The sequence below is a fragment of the Aulonocara stuartgranti genome, assembly GCF_965226115.1.
Source record: "Aulonocara stuartgranti genome assembly, chromosome: 23".
Lineage (NCBI taxonomy): Eukaryota > Metazoa > Chordata > Actinopteri > Cichliformes > Cichlidae > Aulonocara > Aulonocara stuartgranti.
This window is the reverse complement of record NC_138958.1, coordinates 43,413,548-43,436,588: the sequence shown is the minus strand read 5'-3', so window position 1 is coordinate 43,436,588 and position 23,041 is coordinate 43,413,548. Positions and strand designations below refer to the sequence as shown.

The 23,041-nt window shown below is 40.5% G+C and overlaps 1 long non-coding RNA gene across 2 annotated transcripts; it reads left to right on the top strand.

The window, feature by feature from the left end:
• The first annotated feature begins 12,013 nt into the window (after positions 1–12,013).
• On the top strand, positions 12,014–18,797 carry LOC309700439. Of its 2 annotated transcripts, none has more exons than XR_014274664.1 (4): positions 12,014–12,088; positions 12,262–12,326; positions 15,697–15,803; positions 18,309–18,797. It is a non-coding gene; the product is annotated as an uncharacterized lncRNA (long non-coding RNA). The 2 variants fall into 2 exon arrangements; XR_014274665.1 differs by lacking the exon at positions 18,309–18,797 and adding an exon at positions 15,993–16,032.
• Positions 18,798–23,041: the final 4,244 nt, after the last annotated feature.

Below are 23,041 nucleotides of genomic sequence, written 5' to 3'. Positions count from 1 at the left end.
AGGTGGCAGAGCAGGTCAGCCACTAATCAGAAGGTCGGTGGTTCGATCCCAGGCTGCCTCCTGGCTGCATGCCAAATATCCTTGGGCAAGATACTAACCCCATGTTTGCCTACTGGTGGTGGTCAGAGGGCCTGGTGGCGCCTGTGTCTGGCAGCCTCGCCTCTGTCAGTGCGCCCCAGGGCAGCTGTGGCTACAATGTAGCTTGCCATCGCCAGTGTGTGAATGTGTGTGTGGATGGGTGAATGACTGAATGTAGTGTAAAGCGCTTTGGGGTCCTATGGACTAGAAAAGCGCTATACAAATGCAGGCCATTTACCTGCATCGTGACCTACCAACTTCTAACCCCTGCGAGTCAATCGTGCAGTTTGAGCAGGAGCTGAATAACGTGACTGAAAAAATTGCACAGTGTTTGCCCAGCTTTAGGTGTACTGTCGTCCGAGACTTGCACCGCAGTGTCGGCGTTTGTTTCCCTGTTGGCCATGCTTCTTGTTGTGGTCATCCGTTGTCTTCCGGTATTTCCTCCGCAAGCGACCTTTCCTCGACCAATGAGATGAGCGGTAATCTGAATTCTCATACTCGACAGGGGACACGGGACGATTCGGTTTTTTAAGGGACAGTTGGCAACCCTAAGTTCATCTCTTAATGTTTGTAAAGCATTCCCACGTTAAGCTTTACAACCGATATATGGAGCGACTGCCTCTCTCTCTCCCTTCCTCTCCTGCTGCTCAATCATGAAACTGATCAATGATCAGCTGATCGGCTTTTCTCTCGTTTATTTATCGCCCACTTTGCGCCAGAAAGAGGAAACCAGCGGATGTCGCGTTAAACAGCAGCAGCATGTTTAAGCTTGATCAGCTGTTGTTAGATTTATTTAATATTAATTTCTAGTATCAGCTGATGTTTGCTGGAGCTACAGCTGTAAAAGCTGCTGGTCATGATATGGTTTGTTTATCTGGTGAGAGGGAAACATGAAGATGAAACCAGGAGATGTCCTTACTGCAGTGGTTCCCAAACTTTTTTTGCTGGGCCCCCCTTTGTTTTACAAGAAAAATGTTCGCGCTCCCCCTCCCCCCTCGTGTGCGCACGCGCACACGCACGCAAGAACACATCTTCCAACCACACACACCCATATTTTGCACCATTGCGGTTAATTTCACACCTCAAACATTTAGTAAACAATTAAGCAAATACAAGTAATCTTCAATAAAGTACAGGTAGTAAGAAAATAAACTACTAACTCTTTTACGCTATGTCCAGCAGTGTTGCCAACTTAGCGACTTTGTTGCTATATTTAGCGAGTTTTCAGACCCCTAGGGCGACTTTTTTTCTAAAAAGCGACTAGCGACAAATCTGGCAACTTTTTCTGGTGTTATTGGCGACTTATTTATGATGACTTTTTGGCGTGAAAGCACGTATTGCTCTTACTCTCAGCAAGCAGCGGATGCTGCCGTGGGCACCTCGCTCGTGCCAAAGCGCTCACAGGCGGAGGATAGTCCTCCCCAGCTGCTATCGGTTCACACCCATGCATCCAAACTGCAAATGAATCGCGCACGAGCAAAGCCGCCGCTCCCGCACTGACTGTAACGCAGTCAATTCTTGTTTTACAGTGATGCTGTTTCGTGGATCACAAGGTTTAAAACTACTTACACACACACACACGTTTTAAAACTACTTACACACACACACACACACACACACACAAAGTAACTCCACCAGAGTGCCTATTTCGGGTCACTTTTGCCGGTCCAAGCCCGGGTAAAGGAGCAGGGTTGGAATTGTGACATTAAAAAACAATAATTGCTAAAAGAAATTTAATTTGTAGTTCTAAATAAATTCTAAATGCATTTAAGACGTGCTTTACTCACTTTATGTCTTGTTCCATGTTGTTATTTCTCTCTTCAACAACGTAGGTTACAATTACATTAGCATGACCAATTATGCAAATTAGGCGATGGCGTCATTTAGCGACTTCTAGCGACTTTTAGGACAACCAATAGCGATTTTCCTTACTGAGGAGTTGGCAACAGCACCCCCATACTCCGCGACCCGCCAGGGAAAGAGGGCCCAGGCCCATCCAGACCGGCGCCCAGTGCAGCAGCGCCTCCCGGCCCCACAGAGCCCGGGACAGTCCACCCAACCCCACCACAGAGAAAACTGCACCCACCCCACCATCCACTCATCTTCCAGACTACATAGACGCCCAGGCTGAGATCTTCCTCCACCTCTCCTGTATCTCCCCTTCCTGCAGAGAGAGTTCCTGAAGAGAGGAAAGCTCCTGCAAGATGTGACAATCTCCCCCACCAGTTGAAGAGCCCCCCAGGTGGCTCGACGCACCGGCGGTACCCTGCGCCAGGGCTGGGCCCCCATGCACCCACCCGCCCACAACCCCGGCAACACACCAACCAGGACCCAAGCCCCCGAGGCCCGGCCAGGGCCCCAGCCCAGAGACGGAGCGCCCCCAGAACTTCACGCCCATCCCGGACCCACCCAGGGCCAGCCAGGCTACTAGGTCAGTAACCCACGTCCGTCAGCACAGACCCTCCCCTAGCCCCGCTGCACGCAGCCACAAGGAAACAGTCACCTGAGAGCCAACAGAGCCCCTAACCGGACATGACCGCTACCCCGGGTTGAGCCCCCCAAGGAAGATGCCTCCGGGGAAACCCCCGATGCCCTAAGCCTGTCCCTACCCCCACACCAATCACAACAGTGAAGGCGGGACCAAACTATGACCCCCCCACCCCCACTAGGTGATGGAGCTGATCAAAGGAGCCCAGAGCAACTGATCTGATGTGGTGGCAGAGGCTGTATCAAGACTAATGTAATCTAATAGATAATTTCTATATTGGTTAGAATTAAGATTATTTTTATTTTTCCAGTTCATGAGGACAGTTTTCTTGGCTATGCATAGGGCAGTGAAAACCATATGGGCTATATTCTTTTCTGAAGTGACATTATCTAAGCTGCCCAACAAACACACTAAGGGGGAAGTTGGAATGTTACATTTCAGACACTTTGATAAGTCTTCACATATCTCGCGCCAAAACTTCTGAACTGGTGGACAGAACCAAAGAGCGTGGATATAATTGTCCGGTGAATTGGTTTGGCAGTGTGAGCAGTTGTTGGTAGACGTAAAGCCCATCTTGAAAATCCGATGGCCTGTATAGTGCACTCTATGTAATATTTTGTATTGAATTAATTGAAGACTGGGATTTCTAATTAGATGAAAGGTTTTTAAGCAAATCTGAGACCAGAAGTTTAGGTCTAAGTTAACTGATAAATCCGCTTCCCATTTTGCAATAGGAAGTGATATTGATTCATCTGTTTTAGAAAGCATTCTGTATATTTTGGATAGTAATTTGGGGGTTTTAAGAGTAAGAAATTGAACCACACTTGGTGGTGTTTGTAGTTCAACTTGACCCGGTTTAAATTTCTTTTTTACTATGAATTTAATTTGTTGATATTCTAAAAATCTTTTCTTGTTGATCCCATATTGTGTAACTAGTCCGTCAAATGAAATAAATTCTGTTCCTTCTAGTATATGTTCTAAATATTTGATTCCTTTACCACTCCAATCTGAAAAGTTTATCATATTATTGTTTTGTAATATGTCAGGGTTGTTCTAGTTAGGTGTACGTTTGCATGGGATTAATGAAGACGCCGTCAATTTTAGAAACTCCCACCATGCTGTCAGAGAAGAGCTGATGTTGATGCTTTTAAAGCATTCATGTCGTTGGATGTTTGAGCTGATAAATGGTAGGTCTGAGATCTCTAGATTATTGCAGAGTGCTTGTTCTACATCTAGCCAAGGTTCATCTAAGAGGGTGTGTTTTAGCCATCCTGAGATAAATTGAAGCCTGTTGGCTAAGAAGTAGTGCTGAAAGTTAGGCAGTTCTAGTCCTCCTTTATCCTTGGTCTCTTGTAGTGTTTTTAAGCTTATACGTGGGGGTTTATTTTTCCAAAGGAATTTGGACATACATGAATCTAGAGATCTGAACCAATCTTGTGGCGGTTTAGTTGGGATCATTGAGAATAAATAATTTATTTTTGGTAAGACCATCATTTTTATAGCGGCAACCCTTCCCATGAGTGATATGGGTAGACATTTCCACCTAGCCAGATCATCTTCTACCTTCTTTAAAAGTGGGATATGGTTTAATTTAGTTAGATCTGCAAGCTTGGGAGAAACATTAATACCTAAATATTTTATATTTCCCGATTGCAGTGGTGTAGAAGAGGAATTATGGAGTTCAATCACCCCAGAGAAATTGGTTTGTGAATTTTGGAGAAAGAGTAACACATCATCCGCATAAAGGCTGATTTTATGTTCCACGTTCTTGCATTTTATGCCCTTTAATTACTGAATTCTGTCTAATTGCTGCTGCTAGTGGTTCAATAAAAATTGCAAACAGTGAAGGGGAGAGTGGGCATCCCTGCCTGGTGCCCCTCAAGAGACAGAAGCTGGAGGATGTCTGGTCATTTGTTCTGACACAAGCTGTTGGGGAGTTATATAATATTTTTAACCAGTTTATGAAAGAGGATCCAAAACCAAATTTGTGTAAAGTTGCAAATAGAAATTTCCAGTTAACTCTGTCAAATGCTTTTTCTGCATCTAAAGAGAATATTGTAGTTTCTAGGTTTTTACTGTATGAGTAGTCTATCAAATTAAGTAATCTACGTGTATTTGTTGATGAGTGCCTACCTTTTATGAAACCAGTTTGGTCAGGATGAATTAACAGGGGGGTTATTTTCTCCAGTCTCTTTGAGAGAGCTTTGCAGATTATTTTAAGGTCTACATTTATAAGGGATATTGGACGATAGCTTGAGGGATATACAGGGTCTTTGCCTGGTTTTAGCAGGAGATTAATGTTTGCAGAATTCATATTTGATGGAAGTCTGCCCTTTTCTTTGATTTCCAACAACGTTCTGTAGAAAACTGGTGCTAGAATCAACCAGAATTCTTTGTAGAATTCTGCAGGAAAGCCGTCTGGACCTGGAGCCTTAAAATTCAATTTCAAATTAGACTAATTCAAATTCAGTTTTCAAAAGCATTTATTCAAGTTACAATTCAGATTCAATCTGAGCAATTCAAATTCAAATTGAACTTATTCAAATTCAGTTTCTGATGGCACAGATTTCTGCCCATAGAAAACTTTTTTAAAATTATTGATGGCTCTGTCTAGCACAGACCCACCGCTGTAACGAGACAATTATACTACAACAGCAGAAAGCATTGAACACCAACCAGAGCTCTTTGTTTGATCTCGTGCACGAGGGAGAGAACTGTGACGAGCGCTGTTCCTGACGCTCGAACCCCAGCCACTCTCGTCTGCTCCCTCGTAACACTGCTCTTTATTGCGGTTATATGACTATGCATAAGAATCATTAACATATGACGTCTTACATAGGTGTATACATGTAAACAAAGAGTACCTTGTTTGTGTGTCGTGTGTGTGTGTGTGTGTGTGGTCAAGATGTGATCCTGTGAAGACTCCTTAAAGCTGGTGCCAGGCGTCCAGCGGTCCTTCTAAACAAAGGGCTCTTATACTTAAACAGATACAGAGTAGGTGTCCTCCTATACCACAAATCAGTAAGAGAAGGCACGACCTCTCTCATGACCTTAAGATGTGTGTGTATGCCAGAGTGCTCTGGGAAGCACACAGTCTTTGCAGACTGCTAAGGATCAGACATACTATCAATATGCAATCGATTATAAGACTCTAAGCATATATGAGTGCATATTTCTAAGCATAAATGACAATCAACAATATAAACCTAACAATTATTATTCAAAAAATGATTTAATATGAAGGCAATAGGCAAAGTGTTACAGGCATAGCCCTAAAGAATGTAGCCTCAGCTTTTCAACGCCTCTCTCTGTCTCTCGCTAGCAAACTTGACCCAGACAACAAAGCAAAGCTAGTTTTCAGCTACGAGCCCGACACAGAAACCGACGTATTAGTCAGAGGTCCCTTTACTACTGTTTGGAGCCGCGGACCTGTTTTATATATACGCGCGGAATAGTTTTCTATACGAGATCGCTGCAAAAAGTGCAGCCTTACCTAATGTGCACCTACTGTTACTCAATTTTTATTAAGATTTAAAAATCTAGTTGGTATTGGTATGGAGAGTAACCTTCAGTAATAGTAATAAGTCACACAGCAATAGTACATTCATGTAGTTGTAAAAAGCATGATAACATATTAAGTAATCCAAAGTATTCAGAATACGTTACTCTCATTGAGTAACGTATTTGGAATATGTTACAAAATACATTTTGGGGCATGTATTCTGTAATCTGTAGTGGAATACATTTTAAAAGTAACCTTCCCAACACTGTCTATTAGGTTCTCTTTGTGTCTTCATCATCTGTGTACCTCGCTGCCTCTCTGTGTTTGTCATGTCTAATTTTTCTTTTTACATATTCCCCTCCTTGTGTTTCATTCCATGTCCCCTCTGTCTGTCGTGTGCATTCATGTATGTTCCCCAGTCCGTCTTGCCTCTTTCTCTTCCCTCTCTTCCACCTTCATGTCTCTTGCTCTCTCTGTTTGTCCCTCTGTCTCTTGTTCCTTCTCTCTCGCTCTCTCCCTCCATGTCTCGTGTCCCTTAACTGTTTCCATCTTTGTGTCTCCTCCCATTGTTTCCCCAGTCTGTCTAGTTCCCATATTCCCAGGACACCGCTGGACAACAAGTGGGTGTTCCGAGACTGAGAGACAGCCAGAGTTGGTAAAAGATCAGACATTCTGTACTTAAGTAGAAGAACAAATACTACTGTTAAAAAATACTCCAGTGAAAGTTAAAGTACTGATTCAACTTCATTACTCAGTTAAAGCAAAAAAGTACAGGCTCGAAGCGCTTACAGAGAAAAGCATAGAGAAAAGTACTTGGGTGAATGAGGCAAGTTGTAGAGAGTAGAAAAGTTTTATATGAGAACCAGTTCATTTACCATTACATGTTCATTTTATTTTCAGTTCTGTACTTTTTATATTTAATATTGATTCATTAGATTGACTACATGTATCAGACCTAACTCACTGACTGTAATTGTTTATTTGTACATTATTGAACATTTAAAGGTGTGAAGTCTTGCACTTTAATAGAACAGAACAGTCTGGTTTCTAAAGCTACAATGGGAAATGATTGCGTCGAGGCTGCTTCCTGTCTGCACAAAGGTACATTTTTATTTTAATCAGCACACACGCAAGTAATGGAACTAAAGCTGATCGAGCTCTTTCTGCACAATGACAACCATATTAGGACACATAGAAGAAATGGTTGTATATATCTTAGCACAAATGACAATCTTAAATTATTAATTCTGACAGAGACCACATCCTCATTTTAGGTTTGACAGCATTTCTTGTAGATAATGGCAGATGGCTTGAGCATGAATTTAGGCTGCAATTTTGGGAAGGCCTCAGAGGGGACTGTCAGCGACTCCTGAGCTCACAGTCCGTTACAGTTTTTAAACTGTAACTGTAACGGAATACAGTTACTCATATTTTGTATTTTAAATATGTAACTCTGGTACATGTATTCTGTTACTCCCCAACACTGATAGCAGACAAGAAACTAAACAGGGATCACTTTTACCATCTTTTATGTATTTGCTGGTCATCTTATTTCTTCTATTTTGCAAGCACAGTGTTGCAATCATTGTCTTTGTGGTACAATGACACAGGCATAATACAGACTTTTTCATGTAAGATAAAGCATGTATGTTCTTCAGTGGTCAAACTGATGCCCTAAAGATGCCTAATGTGATTTGAAGAGAAGATAAAAAATCATGTTTTAACAAAAATAAGCAGCAGACACGTCTGTGTGTGAGTTATTCAGGTTCAGTAAGAAGGTAATATGTCTGCAGAATTTGTAATTCCTGTGCAGATATTGCTTGTACAATAAATAAAATCTTTTTAACTTCTTCTTCTGGAAAGTGCCTTTATATATTTAGTCATTTTGGGGCGATCCTGTCACGGTCCTGGGTTGGTGACCCAATGTTTTCAGTTTTGTATCATTATTGAATTTTTGTCATCGCTTATCTTTTCTAGTCTTTTTTATTTCTGTTCTGTGTTCTATGGTTGCTGTATCCCTAAATTATGTCGGCGTCTGTTTTGTTTCCTGTTTTACTTTGAAAGTCGTTGTCTTATGTCAGTGTATTGAGTTTTGCTTCCCTTGCTCTCGTCATGTCAGATTACTCCCAGCTGTGCTCCCCTTCTGTGTCTCATGCCCTCGTTATCCCAGTGTGTATTTAAGCCCTGTGTTTTCCCTGTGCTGTGTTTGGCAGTTGATGTTCATGTCCTCCCTGTGCTGTGTTTGGCAGTTGATGTTCATGTCCTCCCTGTGCTGTGTTTGGCAGTTGTTCATGCGCTTAGTCCTCTTCCTATGGGTTCTCTATGTTTAGGTTCCAGTGTCCAGTCTAGTTTCATGTTCATGATTTTGGTTGTTTCAGTAATGTTTATTTCTCTGATGAGTCATCCCGGTGAATAAACTGCACTTTAAGTTAACCTCTTGGTTACGAGTCCTGTGTGTGCGTCCTCCATCCTGCCTGCTCCACAGCACACTACGACTGCTCCGTGACAGATCCTTCATTTAGTAGTAACCTTAGTTGGGGATATATATCACAGTTTACTTTCAGATATGAGCATTGTGATACCCGTAAATGAATCTATCATCATGACACATACAAAACAATAACTTACTGTGTTTTAATTTTCCTTCCACTCCATAACTGGCAATTCCCCCCCCCCCCCCCCTTTTTTTTTCTTTCTTTTTTTTCTTTTTTTCTTTTTTCTTTTTTTCTTTTTCCCCCTTTTCTTTTCTTCCTCTGTCTGGGTATAGTTTTGTCTTACACTGTGTGGTAGGACTTGAGTTCGAGCTTTTCTGTATGAATGATATGCTTTCTGAAAACTCAATAAAAACACTTTGATTATTATTATTACTGTGTTTTAATTGTTTGAAATCTGATGGTTAGACGAACTTAGTGTGTGAGGTTGCACTGGCCATCAGAAATCTTGAGCCTTCGGGGGTGTTTTTTGTTCTTCTGTGAAAGACCTGCAAGCTAAAAGAAACCCATGTAGCTATAGCCAGACAGTCAAACCCCTAGGTCACATTTGTATTGACATGCACAATTAAATCTTTTCAATGATTTAACAGTGTTGCTTTTCAAAGATTAGGATTTCAGAATTAAATTGTTGATCTAAATGTTCCACTGTTTTCTGACAGAATTAGTGTCACAAAAGGTAAAGAAGTTCATAATTTCATATAACTTTAATAATATGTGTATTGCTCACTGAGTAGAAGTGAATGCAGATGTTAGTGTTGCTCTGCATCTGTAAAAAACAGACCTGACTATTTGTGTGTCATATGTTTGTTTTGTTTGTGTCTTTGTCCCCTGAAAACTCATGTTAAAGATGTCCTGAGCACAAGGAATGTGTTACAAACTGTTACTGTAATCTCATTACATTTTTTAATAATGCAGTAATCTAACTCAATCCTGTATTAAATTTGCTAATTACGTTACTCTTACAATGATGTTGTTAATTCAAAGGAGCTTGCAAAGAAAAGCGTCTGGACTTCTTTAAGTTGCTTGAAGACGTTTCACCTCTCATCCGAGAAGCTTCTTCAGTTCTAAGGTCAAATGGTGGAGAGTCCCAGATATAAACCTAGTGGGAGTAACCCCCCACAGAGGGACAAAAGGACCCCCTGATGATCCTCTAATCGCCTGAGCCAAGGTGTGAAACTGGGTGTGGGTCCCAATCAGCCAGAGTTTCGGGTGTGTTCATTGTGAAACCTGGCCCCACCTTATCATGCGAATTCCTGAGGTCAGATGGCCCAGGATGTGAGTGGGCATTAAGGCGTCTGGGAAGGGATCTCAAAACTGGATTATAGATGGCAGAGAGTTGGTGTCGTAAAGCCCCGCCTCTGTTCAAAGATGGTCGCTCACAGTGGACATAGATGGCTTCTTTCACTCCTCTTTCAAACCATCTGTCCTCTCTGTCCAAAATGTGAACATTGGCATCCTCGAAAGAGTGTCCTTTATCCTTAAGATGCAGATGGACTGCTGAGTCTTGTCCTGTGGAGGTGGCTCTTCTGTGTTGTGCCATGCGCTTGTGAAGTGGCTGTTTGGTCTCTCCAATGTAGAGGTCTGGGCATTCCTCGCTGCACTGTACAGCATACACCACATTGTTAAGTTTGTGTTTTGGCGTTTTGTCTTTCGGGTGAACCAGTTTTTGTCTGAGCGTGTTGCTGGGTCTGAAGTACACCGGGATGTCATGCTTGGAGAATGAACACACCCGAAACTCTGGCTGATTGGGACCCACACCCAGTTTCACACCTTGGCTCAGGCGATTAGAGGATCATCAGGGGGTCCTTTTGTCCCTCTGTGGGGGGTCACTCCCACTAGGTTTATATCTGGGACTCTCCACCATTTGACCTTAGAACTGAAGAAGCTTCTCGAATGAGAGGTGAAACGTCTTCAAGCAACTTAAAGAAGTCCAGACGCTTTTCTTTGCAAGCTCCTTTGACTACGATGACCTGGATGACTGAGAACCTTCACAGACGATGTTGTTAATTGTTGCTTCAGAAATGATCTTCGGTAATCTGCATGTCAGGCAGACAGACAAAACAAAATCAAACCAACAGCACAGACAACATGCTAACGTAAAGAGCTAACAAAGAAGAGTGATGATACAGCTGAGTGCATGCTGACTCCGACCAACCAGCCAGACCCTGACCCTCAACAGGTAACAATCAGTCAGAATCAGAATAGTTGAATAATCCCTAAGGAAAGACAGTTATGGGCAGTCAGACTGCAGCCTCTGTTTCTACCTGTACAGGTTTCTATGGTAGAATCACTGTGGCAATCGCTTTAAAGTCACTTTGGGCTGGTTTTCATCTTTGCTTTGTTTCGTCAGGTTTGTGTTCATGTGTAAAAAGTAGAAGAAACATCATTGTGTTTGCTTATTAGTACACAGATATTATGTTTGGTTATTATCAAAGGTTTCTTTTGTGTCCAACTATCTGGCTTTGAACAAAGTGTAAGAGATGGCACATGTGCTCCTCTGACTGACAACTGGCTGGGAGTGAAGAGAGAAAATGGTAAATGGTCTGTATTTGTATAGCGCTTTACTAGTCCCTAAGGTCCCCAAAGCGCTTTACACATCCAGTCATTCACACATTCACACACACATTCACACACTGGTGATGGCAAGCTACATTTTAGCCACATCCACCCTAGGGCGCACTGACAGAGGCCAGGCTGCCGGACACTGGCGCCATCGGGCCCTCTGACCACCATAATGGATTCTTACAGGGAAAGTGGCCTGGTAATGCTATGAAATACAGAACTGGATAATACAGGATTTCCTGAACTGAACAAAAAGGGTGGACTGTAACAGTAAGAGCCCCTGGGGGTCTGGTGTGTTCATCTTCAGTTGTGTTTGAGACTTAACCTGCTGGAGGTTCTTATTTGATGATTTCAGTGTCTTTATTTTACATTTTAGGAGTCTTTTAAAATTTGTTTTCAATAAGAAATTTCTGCCATGTGAAGTTGCATCTCCAGTCCCTTGTGTGCTTTTTTTCCATGTCCTTATTTAATTTTGGTATATTTAGTTTTTCTCCTGCCTGTGTTGAGCCTTGACTTTTGTTTTAATTAAATAAACTTTTTCTTCCCTTTTCTCTGTTGTGTCTGCATTTGGATCCTTATTTGAAATGTAAAACTGAAAAGCAATTGTCTGCAATTCTTAGGTGCACTCAGTTTATTTATGTAAAGAAAAATAATTTAAAGACATTGTCAATAGTTTGGCCACAGGAACTGCTTGCAGGACTCAGCTGTGAATAACAAAGCACATCTGCATGCTATTGTGGTCATTTCTCCTCATATTTGCAATGTTTTTCTGAACCACAAAAAGAGAAGTGTGTTACAATTGGTGCACTAGTGACGTAGGTCTTGATTATTTTTGGAGCTACTTAAAATGTATAAAAACTGAAGCCTCCAGAGCCAAGTGTCAGTTCTTCTGCTTGTGTGACAGAACTGCGTGTCTGAGCTGCACCAGACGTGATCTCTGCTCATCAAGTCTTCACTCCTCAATTGGTAAGAATTTTTTATTTATATTATGTATATTTATACACACCAAATTTATGGATTTATGCTCAAATTTAAATAAGCTTTTCATTGAAATCCAGTTTTACTATGAATTCACAGTAATCACTGACACCTTCAGAGCATTACATTCATTAAAGACGTCTTCTCACCTTCTCTTCCAGACGACCGACACATACCTCAACCACTGCAGATTAACCAACCACTCATCAGTAAAGCACAAAATAAGGTAAGTGTCCTCATGTGGAAAGGACTTAAATACAACTCCCATATATTACTAATGTAACAGATCCATTTAGGTAGAGTAAGAACACTACGCTGGATGTCTTTTAATGCAGGAAAGTCCTGTTTTATGCTGCACCTCTCTGAGGAGAATATCATTGTTCCTACAGACCATCAGCTCCATCAAAACCAAAGCAGGAAAGACTAATCCTGTGGCAGCAACAAATCATTTACATTTAATATCTGAGGACAGTTTCATGATCCAATATCATAAAATTTTAGGCCTGCTGTCAACAATAACCGCAATGTTGATTCACATGCATACATGCCAACCCTCCCGATTTTTCCGGGAGAATTCCGAATTTCAGTGCCGCTACCAAAAGTCTCCCGGAGCCACCATTCTCCCCAATTTCTCCCGATTTTCCACCCGGACAACAAAATTGAAAAACCATATCCCAGATTGGCCCAGCCAATTCCAGTTTCCAACAATGGATACTACTACTGCAGCTACTTAGTTTTAATTTTACTCTTATTACTCTTTCTGGGTCACAAAATAAACTTTTAACATATTTTCAGGCGACAATATAGCTGTGTAAACTTCAAATATCTGAGCCGGGGAGAACAGCAAACTCCTGGAACATCGTTTTCAAACCCCCGCGGTCTTTCGCTACTCAGGTTAAACATGATATATAAGTCACTTAAATAACTGAAACATGTTTTTGTTATTGGGTTTTATTTGTTCGTGAGTAAATCGGTTTGGCTGAGATTAAAGTTATTAGATTAGATGAGATTAAATAAAACTTTATTAATCCCTCGGGAGGATTCCTCCGGGGTTTTCACACAGCTGAATAAACGTCAAACAGAAAACTGATTAAACAGAAGTGTGAGATGGTCGAAAATTTACGCCAGCGTCCGGTTATATTTTAGATAGCAAGGAGCAGACACCTGAGTTTCACTCCACCGAGAGAGCTCGTGACGTAATTCTGAAGGCTAGACCGTCCAATTTCACAGTTGCTCATTTCCGGTCTGCCCGGCTTTTGGAGGACCCAGCCCACTTAGACCAGGAAGGCCGGGTCCTCAGGTGGACGCAGACTCTGAATTTGGACACCCCTGGCCTGTTTCCGGCTGGACAATAATAACGGTGACATTTAACTTATTTTATCCGATAAATAAACATTGTAAGATTCAAGTTTTTTGTATATATATATACAAAAAAAAAATATATATATACATATATATATATATATATATATATATATATATATATATATATATATATATATATATATATATATATATATATACATATATATATATATATATATATACATATATATATATACATATATATATATATTTTATCCGATATATATATACATATATATATGTATATATATATATATATGTATACCACCCCTCCCCAACAGCCCTTTTGAATGTCTCCCTAATTCTGAGGTCTCAAGGTTGGCAAGTATGTTCACATGGCTATTATTTTAAGAAGTATTAAATAATTCTAAGATTATTAAACAGTGAGGCCAAACAACATCAAGGTAGTGTCACTTTTATTAACTCTCCAGCAACCTGCAGTCTTTGCATTGAGGACACACAAACATCACAGTGTCAAAATATATGAGCTGCATTCATCTTAGCTTAATTTTTACAACATGTGACACATAATTTCACAGCAGTAAGGACAGCGCACACAGTAAGTGTGAAAAGTAGCTGTTATAACATCAGCACTGAAAGAATCGCCCACAAATTTCATCTGCAAGGCTTTCAAAATAAACATGCTCCCTTTTAGACTCGAGATTTAGAGTTTCAAACCATTTAGAGCTCAGTGTTTATAAGGTTTTATGCACGGAAAGTCAACAGTGACAAATCTGAATCTCTAACAACCTTTTGGTAAAATGGTAAATGGCCTGTATTTGTATAACGCTTTACTAGTCCCTAAGGACCCCAAAGCGCTTTACATATCCAGTCATCCACCCATTCACACACACACTGACAGAGGTGAGGCTGCCGGACACTGGCGCCACCGGGCCCTCTGACCACCACCAGTAGGCAACGGGTAAAGTGTCTTGCCCAAGGACACAATGACCGAGACTGTCCGAGCCAGGGCTTGAACCGGCAACCTTCCAATTACAAGGCGAACGCCCAACTCTTGAGCCACGATTGCCCCGTAAAATGGTGTAAGATAAAATAAGAAATTACTTGGTTATTATTATTGTGAAGTGAAAAGTGAAGCTCAGTTAAAAAATTTGAAACTGTGAGGAAGGAAAAATTAAATTCCAGATTATCTCCCAAACAGCTACACAAAGTGAGTTTGGTGCTGCGGCTGCAGACTCTTTACCAGTCCATGCTGAAGAGACAGCTGAGCTTAAACGCGAATCTCTCACTTCACCAGTCGATCTACGTCCTTACCCTCACCTTTGGTCACCAGCTTTGGATAGTAACCGAAAAAAACGAGATGCAGATACAAGCTTTGGAGAAGGAGGTCTGGCCTTCTCTGCTTGGGCTGCTGCCCCCGTGACCCGGCCACGGATAAGCAGAATAAAATGAACGAATGGATTGAATTACAAAACAAATTATTGTGACTTCTTCTTTGCACCACTTTCACTTACACTTTCCCTACTTGCTAAATGCCACTTTAACCTTTTGGACATATTTGATATCCACTCTAATACTATAGCTTTAGCTGCACTAAACTCTTAATCCAAAACATGTTTCTGTTTTTAGTTTTCCACTCGAGTTTCAAAGCAGGAGAATCTTCAAATAAAATCTAAAGACAAACAATGTGGAAAAATAACCTTTTGTGAAATTTTTGAAGATGACATACAAAATCTAAAAGAACTACAGTTATAAGGAGATCAATATATCCGTATATACCAAAGACATCGTAATCAACCAGTTATGGACAGCATTACATGACTTGATCTTTATTTTGTGATCTTTAATTATATGAATATTTTACATATTTACTTGCATAGTGCATGCTTTAACTGATTTCTGTTTAGATATAAATTCATTCAAACTGGTCAGATATGCAGGTGCTGACCTTTCCTCTGGAGCGATCGTGGCTCAAGAGTCGGGAGTTTGCCTTGTAATCGGAAGGTTGCCTGTTCGAGCCACTTCACCCGTTGCCTACTGGTGGTGGTCAGAGGGCCCGGTGGCGCCAGTGTCCGACAGCCTCGACTCTGTCAGTGCGCCACAGGGCAGCTGTGGCTACAATGTAGCTTGCCATCACCAATGTGTGTGTGAATGGGTGGATGACTGGATATGTAAAGCACTTTGGGGTCCTTAGGCACTAGTAAAGCGCTATACAAATACAGGCCATTTACAGGCCATATGAACTCACTGCAAACAATCTGACTTTTCAGAGAGTTTCCTACACTGAAGATCTTCCTCATTCAACCAACTCCTGCCAACAACTGTGGGTGTTCAAGGCATCCAATCACACTTTGGCTAACTGAAAAAAGAAGACAAGGTGAGACATCTTTGCTAGTTATTGTTTGGAGCATTAGTATCATCTAATTTGTAGTTTTAAATATCTATTGTATTTTTTCTTTAATAGTTAAGCACGATTAACATTTAGGAAACAAAAATAAACAAGTTAATAAATTAAATGAAATAATACTGATTTATATATTCACTCTGTTTACTTTCTTTGCTATAGAAATACAATGAAGACTTCCATTTTCCTGCTGGTGGCGCTCTCTGTCACTATAAGACATTTAGATTCAACAGCAATTTGTGGTTGTATTAAGACATAACTAAAATGATTAAACAATAAGGCCAACTAACAAAGTTGGATGTACATCAGTGTAATTACACACAAGGCAAGCAGAAACTACTAAAATTAATAAATAAAATATTACACACACACACACACACACACACACACACAGAAATAAACAGAGACAATAAAAGCACCTTGTGTGCAGAGAGTTAAATAAACGGCACTTTTAAAAATCTTTTAATGTCATATTTTTACATTTATGTAAGCTGTATCACAATTTTTTAAGCTTCCTACTGTGTTTTTAAGACACTAGCTCACAAATACATGTTTGATAATGGTGACCAATGACACTAAACTACCTTTAGTTGTCAAACTCAATGTTATATAAAACATTTACACTTTTTTTTTTTTTTTTTTTTGTCCCATTTGGATCTTTAGCCATCAGAATTGTTGTCTTGAGGCCAAGAAAGATGCCAAGCGGATTTATTTTACCAAGTGGATCATCATGGCCTTGCCATATTGGTCCGTTTGGTTGACCTTTATTATAATTATGAATTTATTTTATTTTCAGTTGCAAACGGGACAGACATAACTGTGGGATAGGACAGGGGGAAAGAATGAAAGAAAGAGGGGGAGAGAAAGAAAGAAAACCAAAGGGGAGAAGAGACGGTGAGAAGGGGGGGAAGAGAGAAAAAAAAACAAACAACAAAAAAAAAAACTCCTGGGTCACCTGTATGGAGAAAAAAAAAAAACAGAGGAGACAGCAAACAACAAAATAAAACATTTACACTGATTATCACTGTACTAGTTGATTAGTGTATCAAAGTCAGAAAAAAATAGACATTCAATTCAATTCAATTTTATTTATTTAGCGCCAAATCACAACAAAAGTCGCCTCAAGACGCTTCATAGATACAGAGAAAAACCCAACAATCATATGACCCCCTATGAGCAAGCACTTTGGCGACAGTGGGAAGGAAAAACTCCCTTTTAACAGGAAGAAACCTCCGGCAGAACCAGGCTCAGGGAGGGGCGGCCATCTGCTGCGACCGGTTGGGGTGAGAGACGGAAGACAGGATAAAGACATGCTGTGGAAGAGAGACAGAGGTTAATAACAGATATGATTCAATGCAGAGAGGTCTGTTAACACATAGTGAGTGAGAAAGGTGACTGGAAAGGAAAAACTCAATGCATCATGGGAATCCCCCGGCAGCCTACGTCTATTGCAGCGTAACTAAGGGAGGATTCAGGGTCACCTGGTCCAGCCCTAACTATATGTTTTAGAAAAAGGAAAGTTTTAAGCCTAATCTTAAAAGTAGAGATAGTGTCTGTCTCCCGAATCCAAACTGGAAGCTGGTTCCACAGAAGAGGGGCCTGAAAACTGAAGGCTCTGCCTCCCATTCTACTTTTAAATACTCCAGGAACAACAAGTAGGCCTGCAGAGCGAGAGCGAAGTGCTCTAATAGGGTGATATGGTACTACAAGGTCATTAAGATAAGATGGGGCCTGATTATTTAAGACCTTGTATGTGAGGAGCAGGATTTTGAATTCAATTCTGGACTTAACAGGAAGCCAATGAAGGGAAGCCAAAACAGGAGAAATCTGCTCTCTCTTTCTAGTCCCTGTCAGGACTCTTGCTGCAGCATTTTGGATTAGCTGAAGGCTTTTCAGGGAGTTTTTAGGACTTCCTGATAATAAGGAATTACAGTCGTCCAGCCTGGAAGTAATAAATGCATGAACTAGTTTTTCAGCGTCACTAAGAGACAGGATGTTTCTAACTTTAGAGATGTTGCGCAAATGGAAGAACGCAGTCTTACATATTTGTTTAATATGTGCGTTGAAGGACATGTCTTGGTCAAAAATGACTCCAAGGTTCCTCACAGTGTTACTGGAGGTAATGCCATCCAGAGTAAGAATCTGGTTAGAGACCATATTTCTAAGATTTTCTAAGGTTTTCAGGGCCGAGTACAATAACCTCAGTTTGATCTGAATTAAGAAGACATCTCACAGACACTGACAGTTTTCCTGTTAATGTTCCCCCTGCTGTGTTTTGCCCCAGCTCTTTTAATTTAGTTATCAAACTGTTCACAAAAAACACCCCAACATCCTACAAGCTGTTTTGTGAATTCTGATCTTCCAGTCTCAGAAAGTATGGAAATAACAAACACACACAGAGGAAATCAGTCTCTTTTTTCTCAAACTACATTATTTGTGCTGTTTAATAAGAACACTATTTTCCCTTTTCTTCACCAGAGGATCATGAAGGTTCAATTTGTCTGTTTGCTGCTGTGCCTGTTTTCTGCTGTGGAGCTGTCTGCAAGCCTGGACTTCTATCTACAACATGTCATTGGATTCATGCAGCCATACCAATGTACTACAGTGATAAGGGAGAGAGGAATCAATCATAACACTCCATGCAAAGATACAAACACGTTTATTTTGGCCAATGAAGGAAAGGTCAATGCCATCTGTTCACGTGGTAATGGAAATGGAAAACAACAAGATGAATTTTCAATTATTGAATGCAGACATGATGGTCGCAGTAGAAGTCCTAATTGTATATATGAAGGTCAACGCTATGATCGCAGGATTGTTGTTTTAAAGTGTAACAATAGAGAGCCAGTTGACTTGGATAGTACAGTCCAAATTGGCTAGTTTTGAATTGTTGTTTTTTGCTTCATTTGAAGTTGACAGCCATCCTGGCTGCAATCTCATGTTATTGCTTATCATGATTTTTCTTCAGCTTGCTTTAAAAAAAACAATGAATAGTGAAAATGCAATAAAGCACTTTTTCTGCACTCAGTTGTCTTACATGGATTTGCTGAATTCAGCTTGCCTTTTTTCTGCTGAATTGATAAAATAAACTTATGAACCAGCTTTCTGCTTCAGAGAATTTCCGTCACTTAAAATTTTACAAATTGTATTTTCCTACATAGATTCAAAGTGAAGCTGTCTCACATTTAGTTCAGTAAAATTAAATAATGAAAAAATGAAAACAAAGTTTTCAACAAATGAATTACAGTGGGACAAAAAAGTATTTAGTCAGCCACCGATTGTGCAAGTTCCCCCACTTAAAATGATGCCAGAGGTCAGTAATTTGCACCAGAGGTACACTTCAACTGTGAGAGACAGAATGTGAAAAAAAAATCCATGAATTCACATGGTAGGATTTGTAAAGAATTTATTATATATATATATATATATATATATATATATATATATATATATATATATACACATATATATATTAGAAGGTGATTAACACATATATACACACATATATATATATACTGAACAAAAATATAAATGCAACACTTTTGTTTTTGCTCCCATTCCCCATGGGATGGACGTAGAGACCTAAAATTCATTCCAAATACACAATATAACCATCCCTCCCAAACAGTGGTCACAAATCAGTCCAAATGTGTGGTAGTGGGCACATCTGCCATATTGAGATAATCCATCCCACCTCACAGGTGTGCCACATCAGGATGCTGATCTGACATCATGAGTAGTGCACAGGTGTACCTCAGACTGCCCACAACAAAAGGCCACCCTGGAATGTGCAGTTTTTTGCGCTATTGGGGGTCTGGGGACCCAGAACCGGTCAGTATCTGGTGTGACCACCATTTGCCTCATGCAGTGCAACACATCGTCGCATGGAGTCTATCAGATTGTCAATTGTGGCCTGTGGAATGTTGGTCCACTCCACTTCAATGGCTGTGCGAGGTTGTTGGATATTCGTGGGAACTGGTACACGCTGTCGTATACGCCGGTCAAGCACATCCCGAACATGCTCAATGTATATATATATATATATATATATATATATATATATATATATATATATATATATATATATATATATATATATATGTATATATATATACATACACACACACACACACACACACACACACTTGGAGCAACTGTAATCCACATAATTTCCTTAGGGATTATTAAGTAATCTTATTCTGATTATTCACTTTAAATATGAATACCACACCAGACAGCTCATATTATTCAGAAAGCACCTTTATTGCTTCAATGCAAATTAGAAGGTGATTAGCAGCCAGATGCTGCTAATCCACTGCATTTGAATAATTGCTCATCAGCATATGTGAGCAGTTCAATAAAAGCATACATTTTGTCAGTTTGCTGGTCTGGAGTATTCAGGTGTTTGTTAACACAATGTCATAATGTTCCCAGGAACTGATGACCCAGAAAATTCACCCCAGGGTCAAACTGTGCAGTTCTCAGAAAAAGCTCAAAAATCCCGAAGCTACATCTCAGACTCTACAGGCCTCAGTTAGCAAGTTAAATGTTAAAGGCCATGACAATTAGAAAAAGTTTGAATAAGTGTGGCTTGTTTGGAAGGGTTGCAAGGAGAAAGTCTCTGCTCTCTAAAAACAGCATGACAGCATGGCTGCAAGTTTAGTAGCAAATTTGCAAAGCATAACAGCACAAACACCGCATACCAGCTGTTAGCATGGTGGTGAAGGGGTGATGATTTGAGCTTGTCTTCCAGCTACAGAACCTGGGCCCTTGCAGTCATTGAGTTTTCCATGAAGTCCCTTGTATACCAAGTACACTACAGTCAAAACTGAGTTTTGGTAATGCAGCAGGACAAAGATCCCAAGCACATCAGCAGAGCTGCAACAGAATCAAGGTGTTGCAATGACCAGGTCACAGTCCACACCTCAACCTGAAAAACAGTGCTGGGAAATTAAGAGGGCTTTACATAAACAAATACCACAAACCTCAATGAACTGACGAAACGATGTAAAGAAACGTCAGCCAAAAGTCCTGCACAACCGTGTGACAGACTAAGAGTCATACAGAAACAATTTGGTGACACTACTGCTGCTAAAAGGTGGCTCTACAAGCTACTCACTCATGTACAGTGCTTAGTTTTTCAGAGTACTCTATAGATTCCCATGAAAACACTCTTTTCCACATGACTGTATGTCAGATAAAAGAGATACGATCTGTGAAGAGGATTCTGAGAAGAGAAGACATCTGGGGACCTGCCCCGAAAAGTTCATTTTGTTCATCTGGACGTAGAGTTTTCAGTAGCAGGAACGCTCTGTCACTCATCCGAGTTCGACTTCAGACTTCTTCTGTCTCGGCTCAGTGCAGGTTTCCCCAACCTTTGTTTGAATTTAGACTTTACATGTTGTCCAGTTTCAGGCAAGGGAACTGAAAATTGTGCTGAGGATAAATGATCAATTAGGCAGATGTAAATGAACAACAGCTGCAGGCTGGTGGCTCTGACATCACACCTGATGGACACCTAGAAGGCTAGATTCAATTGTTTTGGAGTTTCTGAAGACCGTCTATGACTCTGGGGTGACATCAATCATCTTTTATGGTGTGTTCTGCTGGGACAGCTGGGGCTTCCCTCTTTCCCCTGCTGGGATGGGCACGCACACGTCGCTGAGATGTGTGGTCTCAGGTAACTGGTACTGCTGGAGGCTGCAGGTGACATAGTCATACTATACTAGTGTAATAACTGAAATAGAAATGAATAAATAAACAGATAACATAGTCACATGAACAAGAGGAGCTTATAGAGATTCAAAGTAGCTGATCTTGCAAAGGCAAAATGTGTTCTGCACCACAATGCATTCAGGTCACAATTCTGATTGCAAAAGCTGGCAGATAGGACAGGATATTAAAAATAAAACAAAAACCCACCTCCCACCACATGCAGGTCATCCTAGCAGCACTGAGCAGCTCCTACAGTGACACGCTGCTGCAACAACAGTGTGCGAGGAGAAATTTCAGATATCTTTCCAGCTGCTGTCAGACTCTACAATAGAGTCTTAGTGCCCACTTTAAAATTAGGTGTATACAACATCAGGGGAATAACAACACGTGATATATTACACCGTGCCATTATTTACTTAACAAAAACTAAGCCAAAATGCAGTTTCTGCACTTTTTTCACAAATGTCAATATTTTTTTAATTTACTTATTTTTAAAACATGTGGTTTATTGAATTGAAGAAAAAAAAAATAGCTGCAATTGTTGTAACGCGAGCTATGAAAGACAACCTGCATCTGCAGCTGTGGTCACTGGTCCTCACATCATGTTTGCAGCATGTTCTGAACCACAAACAGAGCAGTGCTAACTGGTGGGCTGGTGATGTAGACACTGATGCTAGTTAATTTAAGGTGGGGCTGCTGAAATGTTTAAAAGCTGAAGCCCCCAAAGTTTTACTTGTCTGTGACACAAATGAGCTCCAACCTGCTCAGGTAGAATTTAACAACAGCTGAGCTGCACTAGACCTGGTCTCTGCTCATCTTGACTCCTCGTTTGGTAAGAACTTTTTATTTGTATATTTAAAATCTTTTATAGACAGCATGTTTATTTTGAATAACTCGATCTCCTGCCACACTTATACTCACATTCACTAACCAGATATGGGCTTTAAAACATGCATCATCTGGGTTCTGTGACCATGAATATCGTGCATAAGAAATGTGCATGCACAGGCAGAGGCCTATCTTTTTTTATTTATGTTCAAATAATGTTCAATTTTAATTCCCCCTTTAGAGCATTTCATTTACTGAAGACATCTTCACCATCCGCTGTTCCAGACGACTGACTCGTGCCTGAACTCCTGCAGGTTAATCAACCAACCACTGATCAGTAAAGCAAAAAGTACGGTAAGTGTCCTCAGTTGGAAATGTTTGCTTAAAAGTTTCATATCTTTATAATATAAATAATTATATTCAGCAAGAATGTTGTCATGACTGAGTGCAATGACCGTTTCCCTCTGTAAGGTTCAATGTGTGGATGCAAGTAGAGAAGTTGTCTTTAGATACACCTCCTGAATAGGGGTGGGTTTTTATAATCGATTTATCGATTAAAATCGATTCTGGCTTGGATAACGTGAAATCAATCCATTAAAATCCTGAATTGATTTTTTTTAATATAAATTTATTTTGCCCAAAATGCCAGAATCTCTGGTGAAAGATCA